Source organism: Miscanthus floridulus, chromosome 8 (assembly GCF_019320115.1).
Source record: "Miscanthus floridulus cultivar M001 chromosome 8, ASM1932011v1, whole genome shotgun sequence".
In the NCBI taxonomy this organism is placed as follows: Eukaryota; Viridiplantae; Streptophyta; class Magnoliopsida; order Poales; family Poaceae; genus Miscanthus; species Miscanthus floridulus.
In genome coordinates, this window is record NC_089587.1 from 128,510,712 (window position 1) to 128,527,617 (window position 16,906).

General features: G+C 43.5%; 1 pseudogene; it reads left to right on the forward strand.

The window, feature by feature from the left end:
* The first annotated feature begins 5,199 nt into the window (after positions 1-5,199).
* Positions 5,200-10,001, forward strand: LOC136477278 (pyrophosphate--fructose 6-phosphate 1-phosphotransferase subunit alpha-like; annotated as a pseudogene).
* The last annotated feature ends 6,905 nt before the right edge of the window (positions 10,002-16,906 follow it).

Consider the following 16,906-nt stretch of genomic DNA (forward strand, 5'->3'; position numbering starts at 1 on the left):
TTGGTTGATCATTTGAATGTGCATTTACATATGTTTGCTTGCATAGCACAAGTTTTAAATGTTCATATCCATGCTTGTGTGGTGTATGCTAGTTGTAGAATTTGATTGATGAAATGAAAACTAGCATGCATAGGATGATAGCTAGATGTATTTGCAAATTTCAAGTGGTACTAGAACCTTGTTTCTAATGTTGATCTCATGAGGTATCTGGTTTTGTTGTTGCAAGTGGTATCTAGCTAACCATGGTGCTAAGGATGGTGGTAAATTTACACTCCGATTGGTATCAAGCTTCAAAGGTCTATTCTTTACACCTTAGCATCATTTTGTAGTCATTACTGTCCCACATTTTCTATCTATGCATATATGCAAGCTTTTCAAATCCAAACTCTTAGCACATATGTAGGGGGAGCTAATGCTACCAATTTGGGTTTATGAAACTTGTCCAAATCCTTTACACATGGTAAAAATGCTTGGGCAAGCAACATGAATCCAAAATGATTTTAATTCATATCTTTGTGAAAGGTTGTCATCAATTACCAAAAAGAGAGAGATTGAAAGCCCTAGTTTGGTTTTGGCTAATTGATGAAACCTATTTGGACTAACCCTTTGTCTAAGTGATGGATGAGTTAGGGTGGTCTAAGTCCAAGTGATGGAGCAAAATGATGTCCATGGTGATGGAGGTAGACAAAGTGAAGATCAAATGCTCCAACTTAGAAAAGAAGAAAGAGAAAAACAAAAATCCAATGGAGATCAAGGCAAAGGTATTGATAGGATTTTTGTTTTGCCAATCAAGACACCATAAAGGGTGTGATTGGGTTTAGAATAGATAGTCCTACTATTAAGAGGGGTGATCTCATGGTTAATGAGGTTATCTAAGAGCCACTAGGTGAATTAACTCCATGCATTTGCATTAGGACCTAGTAAGTGTTAACATCCCTTGAAAAACAAGTTTGTGAAATGCTAACTCATGTACATAAGTGTTGAAAACTTGGTGGAGTTAACACATTTGCACAAGGGATGAAATAGAGATGAGAGAAGGGTCACTAAGTGTGATCGGACACTAGCTCTGAAGGGACCGGACGTGTTCGGTACCTTAACCTAAGCGCTGGCCAAGCAAGCTGGCCAGACCAGATGCTGAGTGAAACAGCGACTGGACGGGCTAATCACACTGTTCACAGACTAATAACACGGTTAGAGGGTGACCTAGACGTTGAGGTGAGTCTAGTTTGCAAAATCCCTCTCTAGAACCTCTTTGTTACGATCCGGACGTTGGGAGCGAGCGAGTCCGGTTAATCGATCGAACGCGGAGTACGATAATGCGTAGACTTAGCCGTTGGGCGCTAATGTATACATTCAAACGATCAGGACACATGGTTGTCCGAGGTGGACCGGACGTGTCCGGTCAGCACCAGTGTGTCCAGTTAGTGCGCAGACAACTCAATAAGAGAGCCAATGGGTATGTGTGACTTGTGGGCTCTATAAATAGATTTTGGCCAGCTTGGGCTCACCCTCTTGGACATTTGATCATTGATACATCCTTGTGAGCTAAGCCAAACACCTCCCACTCATCTCCTTCATTGATTCATCATCCGAGTGAGATTGGGAGCTCTCTTGTGTAGTGTAGAAATAGTTAGCTAACTAGTTTTCTTGGTAGAACTAATTAGTTCTTGCTAGCTCACAAGTTTAGAGAGTAGTGACATAGCTCTTGTGTGCCTTGAGATTATACTTGACTAGAATTGTGGATATGTGGCTTGCAACCCTTTTAGAGCTAGTGCAAAAAGCTATTATTGCCATTTGTTATACTAATAACTTGCTCTGCATTTTGTAGAAATTTTTATAGGCTATTCACCCCCTCTAGCCATTTAGGACCTTTCACCCAGCACGGCCCGATGGAGATCGGGCTAGCATGGAACGTCGTGCTTCCCGGGCCATGCTTCTTAGGGCTAAGGCCTGGCCTTCGGCCCTGGTCCATTTTCTAGGCTAAGCTGGCCCAAAAATTAAGCACGGTCCAAGGCGGGTATCGAGCCAGCCCGCAACCTGAAATAGGTGAGAGCGAGTGAGAGGGAAGGGGAGGATGGGATCCGGAGCTCGAAGGATGCGTGGAGGTGCCGCTCGAGCTAGATCCGGAGGAGGCCGATGTCCTCGAGCTAGATGCAGAGGAGGTCGACGCTCGAGGCCGGCCACTACGCTCGACGCCTGTGTGCTCGACGTCACCGTGTGAGATGCGCCTGCATGAGGGGGCGTGGAGGAGGCGACCGGGTGCGGTCGTGGAGCCATGGGGGGCGAGGAGTCAGCGACTCGCGACCACGACCATGAGAACCCAAGGAGTGCGGCGGCAGGAGAGGAGGGGGACTGGGGAAATGAAATTGGGTTAGAATTAGGAAGGGGCGTCATCGTACCAGGGAAATGAAGTTGGGCTCTTAGCAGGCCGCCAAGCCGCTATAGTCACCGAGCCAACATTGTGCCTACATGTAAATGTCAGGTCGTGCCGTGCCACCCACCGCGCCTGAGTAGCGGCCTAGGCATGGCCCTATGCATCGGGCTAGGCTGGCCTGAGCCTGCAAAACACCATGCCGTGTCAGTGCTCGTGCTGGGCCAAAATAGCGGGCTTTGTGCCGTGCCAACGGGCTGCAGACTGCATGGACATCTATAGCCACGCCACAAGTCTGGTGATGAACCACACACCGGCTAACTCTAGCTAGGTTGAGTTGTGGCAAGCTATGGCACGTTCTAGTCATCAACCAAACATGCCCTAAACTTGGTAATAAAAGGGATAGTCTTGTTTCAGTGGTTTTTGCATTGAGTAGTTGTTCTTCTCTGTTCTTTGGTTGAAATATTTGGTAATAAAAGAACTGAGAAAATAGGTTTGGCTGAAATATTTGGGGTGAAATTTGGAGGAAATTGTGGTTGTGGATAGTTCATGGGGTAGTGTGGTGAGGGGAAATGATGTTGTTGACTAATGTGTGCAACATTCATCAAGTTTGTGAAAGTGGAATAAGTGTTCTCCATGTCTACAAAGGGAGAAAACCATATTTATATGAATGTTCATGTATGTGTTACCCTTGTATATATAGCGTAGTGATCTAGGACTCTAGGCGAGGCAATGGTCATGTAGTCGTTGGGTAAACAGGGACAAAGTAATTTATGGGGCCTTCAATTACCAAATGTTGCTACAGTAGAACAATATTGTTTTAAGAAGTCGGGAGTTGGTGAGAACAGGTTTCTTTAGCATCACCTGTCATTGTGTTCCCAGTGATGTATATTTCCTCTCTCTTTTTGAGCATCGCTCATGCTATTGCATATGCCAATGCCATATTCCCATACGAATGTGCTTCTGTTATTATATTGCATCTATGCATCTCGGTCATTTCCAGTAGATATATACCTCGTTCAGCACCTAGTCATCTGTTTTTGTTGCTGTAAAGTGGGCATCAAGTTGAAACTCATCAACACAATGTCTAAGGGGAAGAAATGATAGGCGTTGTTTGGAATGGAGGTTTCTCATAGGAATTTTATAGGAAAGCAAATCTTTTGGTTGGCTGATGTCACATGCTGCTTGAATCAAAGGAATGAATCCTATCGTTCGAGAGGAAAGGTTGGGTGGCCTTCACAAAACATAGAACCAGAACATCTGCTCCGACTCAAATTATTCGCGGAAGTCCTGAGGCAAACGCTGTGCGGCAGAGATGAGCACCTGCCTTTTCAGTGGCCCCACGTGATGCGTTTGGTCCATGAGCCATGAGATTCTTCTAGGCTGCCTCATTTTTTTTCTAATAATTTATGGACCATACGACTTGTAATGTTTAGTCTGTCTCATTTCAAGGTTAGAAGATACTACTGACATTCGTTTCCAAGTTTAATATATATTTTTCCGTTCTTGCATTCCAAACACCTCTCTTATGAAGTTCCTGCGTTTTTCAATCCTCTGTTTAACTTCTACCATACCTTTTTATTCTTGTATTTTCTTCCTTTCCTACGGTTTCTTAATCCTGTGTTCCAAACAGACCCTTAGTGCAAACCCTCTACTTGATGGAATCAGTGAAAACCCTTTTCAAAAAAAAACTTAGGAGTTTCCAAAAAGGAAAAAGCTATGCACATCAATATGCCAAATCTTTTTTTGGCGTGAGTTGTCTCCCTTCATTTTTGTTTACTTGCCAGTAACATCTGATTTTTTTCTATAAAAGGTCTTAAGATAGTTCAACGTATAAAACACTAATGAGCTATGTTTAATGACAAATTATTTTTTCGTGGCCGTGCCAAACACAATTTAATGGAAAATTATATGACACAAAAAGTTCAAGCATCTAAAGTAATTTTTTTCCTTTTAAAAAGATTGAAATTACTTCCGTAAAGGTTTGGTGTCACGTGAATCAAAATTTAGGGAGGTACTAAACTTATTAGTACAATCAAATAGTCTAGTTTTATAATTTAATCAATTCTGTACTCGCTGTTTTTTTTAATTTAAAACGGCTAAACTTTGCCCTCATCGTTTGCTGACCCCTCCCTTAAGAAAGAAGTGGCCACTCGTAAAACAATCGCACGAGAGCCTGTTCAGCGGTTCACCAATACCTCCCACTATTCTCGTAAAATTATCATACCGAGGACAGCTATGTTTTTTTATTGCTTCAGCAGTTCTGCAATACCTCTTTTTTTTGTCACCAATATTTTCCTCGTCTTCCCTTAAAGAAAGGGGGAGATATAACTCTCTCAATATCATAGGGATCATCCCAACTACCACTTTTTAGTCATATTTTTACTTATACTCCTGTAGAACCCACCTTTCATATTAGTACTGGGAGAGATATATTGGTACTGCTGCAGCAACTCTCTCGATAAATTTAGAAAATGATACTGGGCTACCCCGTGCCATCTTCTCATGGAAGTTATATTGAGACCGCTGAAGATGCTAAGGCCCTGTTTAGATTCCAAAAATTTTCACCTCAAAGTGTCACATCGAATCTTGCGGCACATGTATGGAGTACTAAATGTAGACGAAAAACAAAACTAATTACATGATTGGGTGAGAAATCGCGAGACGAAACTTTCGAACCTAATTAGTCCATAATTAGACATTAATTATCAAATACAAACAAAAATGCTAAACCACACATTTTTGCCAACTAAACGCGCCCTAAACACCAGCAGCGGCAGCGCCACCGCAACCACCATCTCCCGGCACCAACCCACCCACAGAGAAGGCATGAGGAAAACCGCCAGCTCGCGCCGCGACGCCGGTGGGCGGCCAGCGCAGCGTAGTCGGGGGAGTGGAAGTGGACTCGAGGGTCACTCGCTGTCGACTACGCTGTCTGCAACTGCTGGGGACAAGCGAAACCAACAGCGAGAGCCTCGCCAAACCGCCGGCGCCGCGGCCTGCAGCCTGCTGCCCTGTACCTCTCGCTCTTATCCCCGCCCCACTCGCTTTCTCCCCTCTACAAGAAAGCGACCACCGCTGTGAGTCAACAGAGCTGCAGTGAGAGACACAGAGGAGGAGGCTTCCAGTGTCCGTGGCCAAAAGATCGAGTAGCCAGCAAGAAGAAGAAGAGAGATGAACGCCGACTTCGGCGCGCCCAAGGAGCTCGCGGGGGGCCTGCAGCAGCGGCGGGCCCTCTACCAGCCCCCCCTCCCGCCATGCCTCCAGGTGATCACCAATTCATTTTCATTTGATTCCCTGCGATTCCTCCTGTCCGCCTGCTCATCTCTGCTTGCTCTGTAACACCATGACTTTTGTCGTTTCTGTGTTGGGGCGTGATTCTGAGTTCCTCATGAATTTCGGGGGGTTTGGGGGTTTACCCTTCTTGATTCCTCTGTCTATCCACGGCCAAACAATCGGTTTTAATTAACCCAATTCCTTCTCCCCCAGGGGCCGACGGTAAGGGCGGAGTACGGCGACGCGACCACCACCATCGACCCCACCTGTGCCCAAACCGTCGCGCAGGCCTTCCCGCACACCTTCGGCCAGCCGCTCGTCAGCTTCGTCGCGCCGGCCGCCGACGCCGCCGCCGTTGAGGAGCGCCACCCGATCAGGTGCACCTCAGGATGCCCAGTCTAATCATGTGCGTGTGCGTCGCGAGATCGCGCGAGGAGGCTTGCCTGAATTTACTTCCTTTGCAGGGTGGGCGTGGTGTTCTCTGGGAGGCAGTCGCCGGGAGGGCACAACGTCGTCTGGGGCCTCCATGACGCACTCAAAGCCTACAATCCTCAGAGCGTGCTCTACGGATTCGTCGGTAACCAAAATCTCCCAATTTCTTGAAGATTACCTATTCGGCACACCGCACACTTTTTGCTATTTATATAGAAATTAAGTGCCTTTTCCTCCCGTATCCTTTTTAAAGATTTGTGTGCTTCGTGTTATAGGTGGCACGGAGGGGCTGTTTGCAAACAAGACGTTAGAGATCACAGACGATGTTCTTGCTTCCTATAAGAACCAAGGTTGGTTGGGGCCACTTGTTGTCCCCTAACTAACTGTGGCCATGTTTCTGTTATTCTCAATACTGACATATCTTGTTTTCTCTTTTCAAGGTGGTTTCGATTTGCTCGGTAGGAGTATCGATCAGATCCGCACTACTAAGCAAGTGAATGCTGCAATGACAACATGCCGCAGTCTGAACTTGGATGGGTTGGTCATCATTGGAGGTAGACACCCAATGATCACCAAAGGCTACTAAAGCCCGTTCATCATTTGTTTTGACTTAATTTGCATGCACCTGCCACAAGTGATGATTCTTACTCCCTCTGTTCCAAATTATAAGTCACTTTGACTTTTTTTGGTACATTCATTTTGCTATGCATCTAGATATAATAATATGTCTAGATGCATAGCAAAATGGATGAATCCCAAAAGTCAAAGCGACTTATAATTTGGAACGGAGGGAGTATTTTATAAACAAATTGACCTAGCAGTTGGTGGTCATCACACCAGTTTAAACTTTGTTATGTTCTAACATGTTGTGAAAACACAGTACATGTTTATCGTAAGAATTACCATGAATTTTGTCTTGGTTCAAACTAGCATTTTTTTTTTAAACATTGTTCTCACTCGATCTACAGGAGTGACCTCCAATTCAGATGCTGCACAGCTTGCAGAGACCCTTATCCAGAATAACTGTAAGACCAAGGTATAACCGTTATTAGTCTAAACTGTTTTTAAATGCTTATATTCTTCAAGCACACAGAAAATCTCAAGAATCCAAAACCTCCGTTAAACAGGTTGTTGGTGTGCCAGTTTCATTGAATGGTGACCTCAAGAACCAGTTTGTTGAAACAACAGTTGGATTTGATACATTGTGCAAGGTAACACACATAGTCTAGTAGAAATTTTGTATAAATGTGTCGATCCTGAAGGCACTTGGAACCAAATATAACATACCACTGTCAATCTGTCACTAATGTCATTTTGTGTGGTAACTACTTTTCAGGTTAATTCACAGCTTGTAAGCAATGTTTGCCTCGATGCAATCTCAGCTGGAAAGGTAATTATCCTGTCGCCCATTTGGATTAGTAGCTGAGCAGGCTGCAATCGTTATTGCTACTAAGAATCATTGACTGATGTTTTTTCTTCCTATCAGTACTATTATTTTGTTCGTCTGATGGGACGAAAAGCATCTCATGTTGCCTTTGAATGTGCACTTCAGTCACACCCAAACATGGTATGATTTTATCAAATTTGTGGTCATATCTCTCTACTATATAAAACTGAAGAAAGAGCATCGCATCCTTTTTTCAATTGCTCTTTGCAGCTCATCTTAGGAGAGGAGGTAGCATTGTCAAAACTCACTCTGATGGAAATTATAAACAAGATATGTGATGGAGTACAAGCAAGGGCAGAATTAGGTTTGTACAGTTCTTTGATTGTTATGTTGCAGCAATTAGTAGAAAAAAAAACTTGTAGCTTTGGTTGAGGTAATTTTTCTAGTTTTTTCTAGTCAATAAAGATATCAGGGTACTGTAATAGATCATGATAAACTAAAAGACTGGTTATCCATCTTCAGGGTTGTGATAAATCATAAACTAAAAGACTGGTTATCCATCTTCAGGGAAATATCATGGTGTGCTTGTTATTCCCGAAGGACTTATAGAAACCATTCCAGAAATGTATACTCTTATTCAGGTATGTGTGATCTATCTTCAGGGAAACAATGGGATGATAAATAGCATTGTTTCAGTTCCATCTTATTGTTTTCTGTTCAAATACTCCAGGAAATCAATATCCTTCACAACAATAATGTTCCTGTGGCTGAGATGTCATCACAACTGTCTCCGTGGGCAGCTGCTCTGTTCCAGTTCTTGCCACCCTTCATCAGAAGAGAGGTATTGCATTGCTAGCAAAGTTGGATTTTCTTAATGTTTATAACATTAAAATAAACTATGGATTAACTATTTGTAATATTTCACTCAGCTGCTGCTCCACCAAGAATCAGATAACTCTGCACAGTTGTCCCAGGTTTGTGATTCTGAATGCCCAATAACTACTCTGTTAAAACTTATTTAATATAATTATTGGTGTTATAGTGTCCTTTTGTTTTCAGATTGACACGGAGCAACTGTTAGCCCATCTAGTTAGAAACAGAAATGATAAAGAGAACAGTAAGTTCCATTGTTGTCACTATTTCTTGGTTTTTCATCGCTGAATCTGTCCATAGTGATTGGGGATGTTTGATATTTAGAAAGAAGGAAGATACAAGGGAAGGAAGTTCAGTTCAGTCTGTCATTTCTTTGGATATCAGGCTCGAGGATCTATACCGTCAAATTTTGACTGCGACTATGCTTATGTGAGTATTATATCACTGAGATTTTAGAAAATGGAATGTTCCGATCCTTATTCCTGATAACACTAAATATTTTAGGCTCTTGGACGTATCTCCCTGCATATGATCGCATCTGGATTGACTGGTTACATGGCAACTGTGGCTAACCTGAAGGACCCTGTTGACAAATGGAGATGTGCTGCTGCTCCTTTAACTGTAAGATTGCCACTGACCATCAACATCATATGCTGAAAGATTACTATCTATTTATTTGCTCATTTTTGACCTAGTAGCACAATCTGTTGTCTTTACCAGGCGATGATGAGTGTCAAGAGACATTTACGTGGCCCTGGAGCAATCCCTATAGGAAGGCCTTCCATTCATCCTTCTCCAATTGACCTGAAAGGGAAGGCTTATGAGTAAGTCCACACTGTTCAGCACTGAATATTCCTGCTTTTCTGATTACTCAACGAAATGATGCAAAGTCGAAGGAACTGAACTAATTTTGTTCCTTCATCATTCAGGTTGCTGCGAGAGAAGGCTTCAAGCTTCCTCCTTGACGACTTCTACAGGACTCCAGGAGGCATTCAGTTCGAAGGGCCTGGTTCAGACGCGAAGCCCATCACGCTGACCATTGAGAACCAGGACTACATGGGCGACATTGAGATACTGAAAGAGTATCTCGGCAAGGTTGAGATCGGAAATCCTTTCATCTGCTTCCCAGTATATAGTTTCAGATAAAAAAAAAGTTTCCATTTAAGAAGCAGGTCCTAACATTGACATGCCCAATGATGATGTGCTCCCCAGGTTAGGACCATGGTGAAGCCAGGGTGCTCCCGGGAGATCCTGAAGGCAGCGATCAGCTCCATGGTGTCGGTGACGGATGTGCTGACCGTGATGTCCCACCCCCTCAACGCCGAGCTGCCCCTCTACCATTTCAAGTGAGCGAGGGCATCAGTCTGCCTGCGTCTGGGTTATTTCTTATTTGTAGAGTGTTTTTGTAACAGCAGAAGATTCTGCTTCATGGGCTGCCGGTATTTTGTTTGGGTGAGAATCCCTGGGTTGATGCCAATAAACACCGAAACAGTACTTGATCCTGAACAGAACTGTAGTTATTTGCTGGATTGGAAAATGCAGGTTTTCGACCTTGGTCGACTGCAGTTTAAAGTACAAAACCCATCTGATCCAATCAAGCTAGTTGTAGTATTGGTGGCAGTATTCCAGTTTTCAAGAGTATCCATATATGCATGATGGGCACTTTCTGGACGTATATACGCCATGTGAGAGTCAAGCTAAATGTTCTAATTACTAGCCCTCTTTATCTTTTTTATCGTTATTCAAATTCTAGCTACATCTCCATTGGGTACGATTGCTCGTGAAATATGAACAGACCTGAATCCGTGTGCTTGTTTAGAGGCTAAGCATTGATTAGAACCAAATTAGAGAAATAAAACGATTAGAACCAAATTAGAGAAATAAAACGATTCGAAGGAAGAAAAAAAGGACTAATGATGAAGATTGAGGAAACGGAGCGCCCGGACGTTCGGACGTGGCTCTGACACCCGCGCTGCTCCCACGTCCTGCCCTAGCACCTGCACCCGCGTCCGTCGCAGAGACCCGCGCCCCGCACGGGAAATCCAAGTTGGTTGCCCCACAGCTGCGTTCCAGCAGCAGTGACAGGCACCGGCCGTGCCGTGCAACACCTTGATTTATTTTTACAACAATCAGATGAAACCTTTGTAACATACTGTCTAAAATAGATAAAATATTTGGAGCATACAGTTGAAACACCATTGCAACATGTGTAACATCCCGATCTCTTTTTGAAATATCCAGATGCAACACTTGTAACATACAAAAGAAGACAGATGAAACACTTAAGACATGCGTTTGAAATACTTGCAACATATGTGTACAAAAAAACAGATCAAACATTGAGGATAGACGCTTGCAACATACGCGTACAACCATTGCAACATATCCAACACCCCGATCTACTTTTGCAACATCTGTATGAAACAATTGAAACATACATCTGAAACAACTGAACACTTGAAACATGGGCTTGCAACATGTCTGAAAAAGTGTCCAGAAACACTTGAAACACAACATCGCCACGCGACCATGACCTACCTGGTGGGCAATTGCGGTGGCGCAGGCTCGCTGGATGGTGCGCGCCCGCACGCCCTCCATGCCCGTCGTCGGCCTGAGGGAGAGGAGACGCTGTCCGGATCTAGGAAAGGGCGCCGCCGGCTAGGGGGGAGGGGTTGGGGAGGGTTAGTGCCTTGCTTGGATCTCGCCGGGGTGGGGGAGAGGGCCACCGGATCTTCGGGCGTTGGGCGCTCCCAGTCGGTGAGGATGCCGGGGTGGGGGAGGGGCACCGCAGGGGTGGGGAGGAGGACGCTAGGGTGGGAGAGCGCGCCGCCGCCTGGCCAGGAAGGCAGCCATGACCACGTGTCGGGGTAGCGCGGGGCATGAGCGCGGAAGGGGGGAGGAAGCGAGGAACTAGGTGTGGGAGTGAGCGAGTGAAGCGTCCAGTCCATTCCGGACGTCTTAATTGGAGCATTATCGTTGAGGAAAGCATGCACAATCGTGAGATGGTGCCAATACATGGGTGGCTAAGTCTCTTGTGAATAGGATAAAGCCTCACCTTCCGTCCTCCATTAACCATGCTCAGGCAGCTTTCATTATGGATAAGCATATCTCTTCTAATGTCACCATTACTCAGGAAATCATTCACTCTTTCAACCTTAAAACCTGGAATCAGAATGCTTTTCTTCTGAAATTAGACCTAGCTAAAGCTTTTGATAGTCTAGAATGGGGTTTCATTGAGTCGGCTCTCTAGAGTCAAGGGTATAATAGTCATTTTATTAACCTCATTCATGCATGCATCTGCCTCGCCATCCTTTGCTGTCCTGGTTAACGGTGAGCCCTCTGACACCTTTCGCTCCCAACGTGGCATCCGTCAAGGATGCTCCTGTTGCCGTACCTTTTTGTTATTGCAATTAATAAACTGTCTATTCGTTTGCAAACTGAACTACAGAACAGGAATCTCTCTGGCATCAGTCTGGGCCTGGCTATCCACCCATCCACTCGCTCCTTTTTGTTGATGACTTGATCCTCTGTGGCCATGCCTCTGTTGCTGAGGCTACTACAATCAATTCCATCTTCCACCAATTTTCGCAGCTCTCCGGTCAAATTCCCAATTTTCATAAATCTTCCATCCTTTTCAGTAAGAATGTCGATACTGCCACCAAATCCCAAATTAAAAATATTTTTCCTGTGCCGGACCTGCTTCCAAATACTATGCACCTTGGCCATCCAATGATTTTCAGTCACAGGGATAGAAATAAAGCTTATGAGTTCATTATCAACAAATTCTGTTCTAAACTTACCATTGTCAAAGCCAACAAACTTAATCATGCAGGCAGACTCACTTACATCAAATCTGTCCTTGCCTCCATTCCTGTCTACTACATGTCAACAGTTCTTTTCTCTAAGCCTTTTGTTGAAAAAATCAATGCTATCATCCGTAAATTTTGGTGGGCTGGTATTCAAGATGATAACCCTTCCAATCCCATTGCCTTCCGATCTTGGGACGATATCTGTCAATCCAAAGAGAATGGGGGTCTTGGCATCAGAGATCTTTACATAGTCAACAAAAGCCTAATTACTCACGCTGCCTGGAATATTGCCACCAGCAAAAATCCCTTCCTGACAAGCATCCTAAAGGCCAAATATTTCCACTCCACCTCCTTTTGGACTGCCAAAGCTGATGGTCCTCATTCCATCTTCTGGTCTTCTATTCTTCAGGTTAAAAGGGATCTTGCCCACAATGTGATTTATCAAATTCATAATGGCAATACCTCTCCTTAGTGTCATATCTGGGATTCCATTCATAGCCACCTTCTTCTGCCTGAGACCCACTCTCCTCTGCCGAGCGTGGTATCTGATCTCTGGTTCCCCAACACTCGCAATTGGAACCTGGATCTCCTTTACACCATCTTTGATCCCCAAGCTGTTCAAATTATTTTCCAAATTCAGACGGTGGACAGCCAGCACCTGGACATTCTTCGGTGGGCTCCAGCAACAAAGGGCGACTGCACAACTACAAATATTTACAGGTTTCTCAGTTCACAAGCTCAGGTTCAACTCCCGTTGACAGGACAAGGAGCATTCAACAACAGGCCAACCAGATTCTTCAACGAATGTGGAAAGACAAAAATCTACCTCCACTCATCAAGACTTTCACCTGGAGACTTATTCGTAGAGCTCTAGCCACTGGATTTGAGCCGCAAGATACTCAACCCACATAGATGAACACTGCTCCAACCGTGGACTACATGAAACTGATGCGCACTTATTTTTTCACTGTAATTTTGCCCGTGCAGTTTGGTTCTCAGCCACTCCACCTCTTCAAACTGACGCTCTACCAAACGAGGATGACGGAGTCCAGGTTATTCTATCGCTCGTTATTTCGGATTCAATTGAAATCTCCTTAATGCGGAAAATACTCATAACTTTGTGGTATATATGGAAAGCACGAAATGATCAAAGATTTGGCAAGAAATCTTGGACTACTTGGCAGGTACACCATGCTGTGGCGGCTTACATCAAAACAGCAAGCTTAGCTACCTACACCACGGATGAACAGAACTGCGCACCAAGGGATACAATACACACCTCAGGTACAATTGACTCTATTGCAGGTACCAACACTGAAATGCAAGATGCCCCTCCTTTACATGCGGATGACACCAATGGCAACCACATCAGGACGCAAAGACCAAACAATAGGGATGCTACACCGTCAGGTATGAATAACTTCATTGCAGGAAATAATATGACACAAAATCAGGCGTACAGGCACAGGGGGAGCTTGATGGACATGTACATGGTTCATTTCCCCGGGCTACTACAGGGCGTCAGGTGCTACACCGACGCATCAACAACACCTGATCTCCCCTCATTTCCGCCCAGAGACGCTGGAATCGGCCTGTTTATTATCAATACCCAGGTCCATCCGGTACAAACCATCTAAGTCAAGGCGAGGATGACAGGGGCTACATCAGTTCTCATGGCCGAAGCCGCGGCAATGACACTTGCTGCAATTATCACTGACAGACTCAATCTGCAGCAAGTAAATTTCTTATCTGACAATCAACAGCTTGTGCATTTCCTAAATGCCTCGGATCAAGCAAACCCACCGGATTGGAGGATCAAACACTTCACACAGCAGTTCACTAACTACACAAGCCAAAGAGACACAAGGATTTTCAAGATCCAAAGGTCACAGAACCAGACGGCCGACATTCTTGCTAGACAGGCTCTTCTTCAAACTCATCCGCCTTCTCTTAGCTTGGCTTGTAATTGCTCTTATAGCGCACATGTATCTCAGTGTCCGATAGAGGATACACTCCGGTCTGTAGCCTTGAATTCTGTAAGGCTCTTAACAGCCTCATCCTGTTGAAATAAAAGTTGTTTGTTGTCAAAAAAAAAACATGGGTGGAGAATTTTTTATATTTGGTCTGCGAGGGCTCGGTAGATAGTATAAAAAGGGAAAAAGGAGTACATGTGTGTATAATGAACAAGAAAAAGAGAGCGCACGATGAAAGTTGAGTACGCGCATCCAGTGCCGTTCTGTGTATGAAAAGAAAAAAAAAAAGACCTGGGTGAAGTTTTCTAAACTGTATAAAAAATGTTGTTTTAGCAATACTGGTTTCAAAACTACAATTTATGACATCTAAACACCTTGCGTTTTAACATCTAGGTATTTTGTAAAACCATGGTATTTTTCAAAAGAAAAATGATCCTGAGCTTGTGCTGGAGCTCAAAGTTGTTTAGCGCTTGTAAAAGAATTGTTGGTCTCCCTCGCATACAGCCTTGGTTACAAGCTTCATGCAATCCGGTTTACTTATTTCCGATAGAGTTGAAGGAGAGCAAGAAAATAAACTGTCTGGACTGATTCTTCACGAGGTTTCTTCCAACCTCTACGCACTTTAATCGTTCGGCTCTGAGCTCTCATATAATTATATGTTAGGGTTGCAATCAACATAGCTGATCGGGAGGGATTCTGGACTGATTGTTCATGAACAAAGCCCCTTCGTTCCCACCATATGTACCAGCTCCTAGTTAGAATTAACTCTGCCAGGCCAACATCATTCAGGCACTTGTTTGTATTTCCTTCATCTTATCTAAGTTCAAGCGCCTTTTTCATTCTATAAGAGCACTGCCAATGCTATATATGACTAGGACAGCCTCCAGTGCTATTTAATATAGTGCCATATAGGACATTTTGCTGATGTGACAATAATGCTAAACAGAAAAGACAGATGAATACTTCAAGAAACTAGGTCTCACATGAAACTAGTCTTGCATCAAAACTAGTGTTTAAGAAACTACAAGCTAGAAATAAATTAGAATAAGCATCGCAAATACTACGACAAAATAAGAGAGTGGGAAAGAAGAGGATTGGGGAGAGAGGACAAAAATGATTGGAGTTTATTTTGTAGCCAAAATTAGGGAGCTATTGTTTTTAAGTGGTGTCTATCAGTCTATGACATGGCATGTCATAATTAAGGACATGTTTGGATCACTAGTGCTAATAGTTACTAGTGGATTCAAACAAACTTGCTAATAGACCAATGAATTATTAGTTAGGAGACCGTTAACTATTAGTTTCATTAGAAGGTTTGGAGTTACTAATATGTATCAATAGATGTCAACCACCTATTAGTAACTTATTAGTAGGTGGATCCAAAATTTCCAAATAGCTCATTGCTAATAATTAGTAGGTATTAGCTAACTAACTATTAGTGCTAGTGGATCTAAGGGCCTGTTTGGATTGGTTAGCGCTAAACATTAGTTAGCTAATACATAATAGCTGCTAACTTTTAGCTTAGCTAATTTTTAGCAAGAATCCGTTTGGACCAACTTCTAATACGTCGAGAATTGACAATGTGACAGTGGAAATGGCCGTCGTTGGAACTTGGAACATATCAGATGGTGTATATCTTTAAAATCAAACCAGCAACGCTTCTGTTCGTCACGCACAATAAGCAGAACATGGTCTCCATGGGCTTCGCTCAAAGCAGCACAGTGGGTAATTAAACCGATCAATTACACAGCATCGAAGATGTATCCACATCCAGGCATCCAATTTTGATTCAACATGAATTTAACAGTTGCTGCTACAACATTAAAGGACAAAAGAGCAAAAAGAAAGAAATAGTGCCTTGAATGACACTTTTATTGTTTCGATGATCTCCAACATACTGATCTGCAGATCAAGCATGTAACCAGGTGCTGATCATTGTCAATGACACTCAGCTGCATGTCGCACATCCACCTGCAGCACAGTGCAAAACAATGATTTGGTGAACGGGCAAACTTGCAAACTCGAGCAAAGATGTAGCATTTGCAACCTAGCTGATTTAACATTTTGAAATGTGTTTCAAAGGCTTCGCAAGTGAAGCTTTACTGACAGCAGTTTGTGTAGAACAGGGGGGATAGCTTACTTCATATAACTGTTCCACTAGGGAGTAAAGCATCCTTGATCACTGTGACAATTCCACCTTTGATGAAGTACCCGTCTGTCTCCCTCGCAGCTTCTTGAACATTGTCAGCATTGAGTATCTACAAGATCAACAAGTCTCGTGAGAAAAATCGCTGCCATAGAAAATGTGTGGTAGGCAAGTCTAATAATGAAATGTTCCTGTTTAATCATATGATAAGCTAAGACTTATGAACTCTTCAGATGATCCGACACATCAGGTCATGACTCATGACAAGCTAAGACTTATGACTAATCAAGTGCAACAGGTCTAACAAAAATTGGCAATAATAGAGCAAGGGAACAGGATCAGGATTGCAGGATAATGGCAGCTGTTTCTGGGTGGAACTTGAATGCCATATGCATGAGCAGTATTGCAAAGCCAAAGCAAGAACTGATATGAAGTTCTGAATTTCAGGTTTTATTTTGTATTTTTATAACAAAAACTGATATATGACTTGTTGACAATTTTTATCTTGTGGAAAACAACCTCAGCTTGATTACCTGAGTTAAATACAGGCGAAAGTGCAGGACGAAGATTTATGCAGGCAGTTAGGGAAAGATAAGTATGAACAGTCATATTATATAGGCATCTTCCATGTAAAAGAAA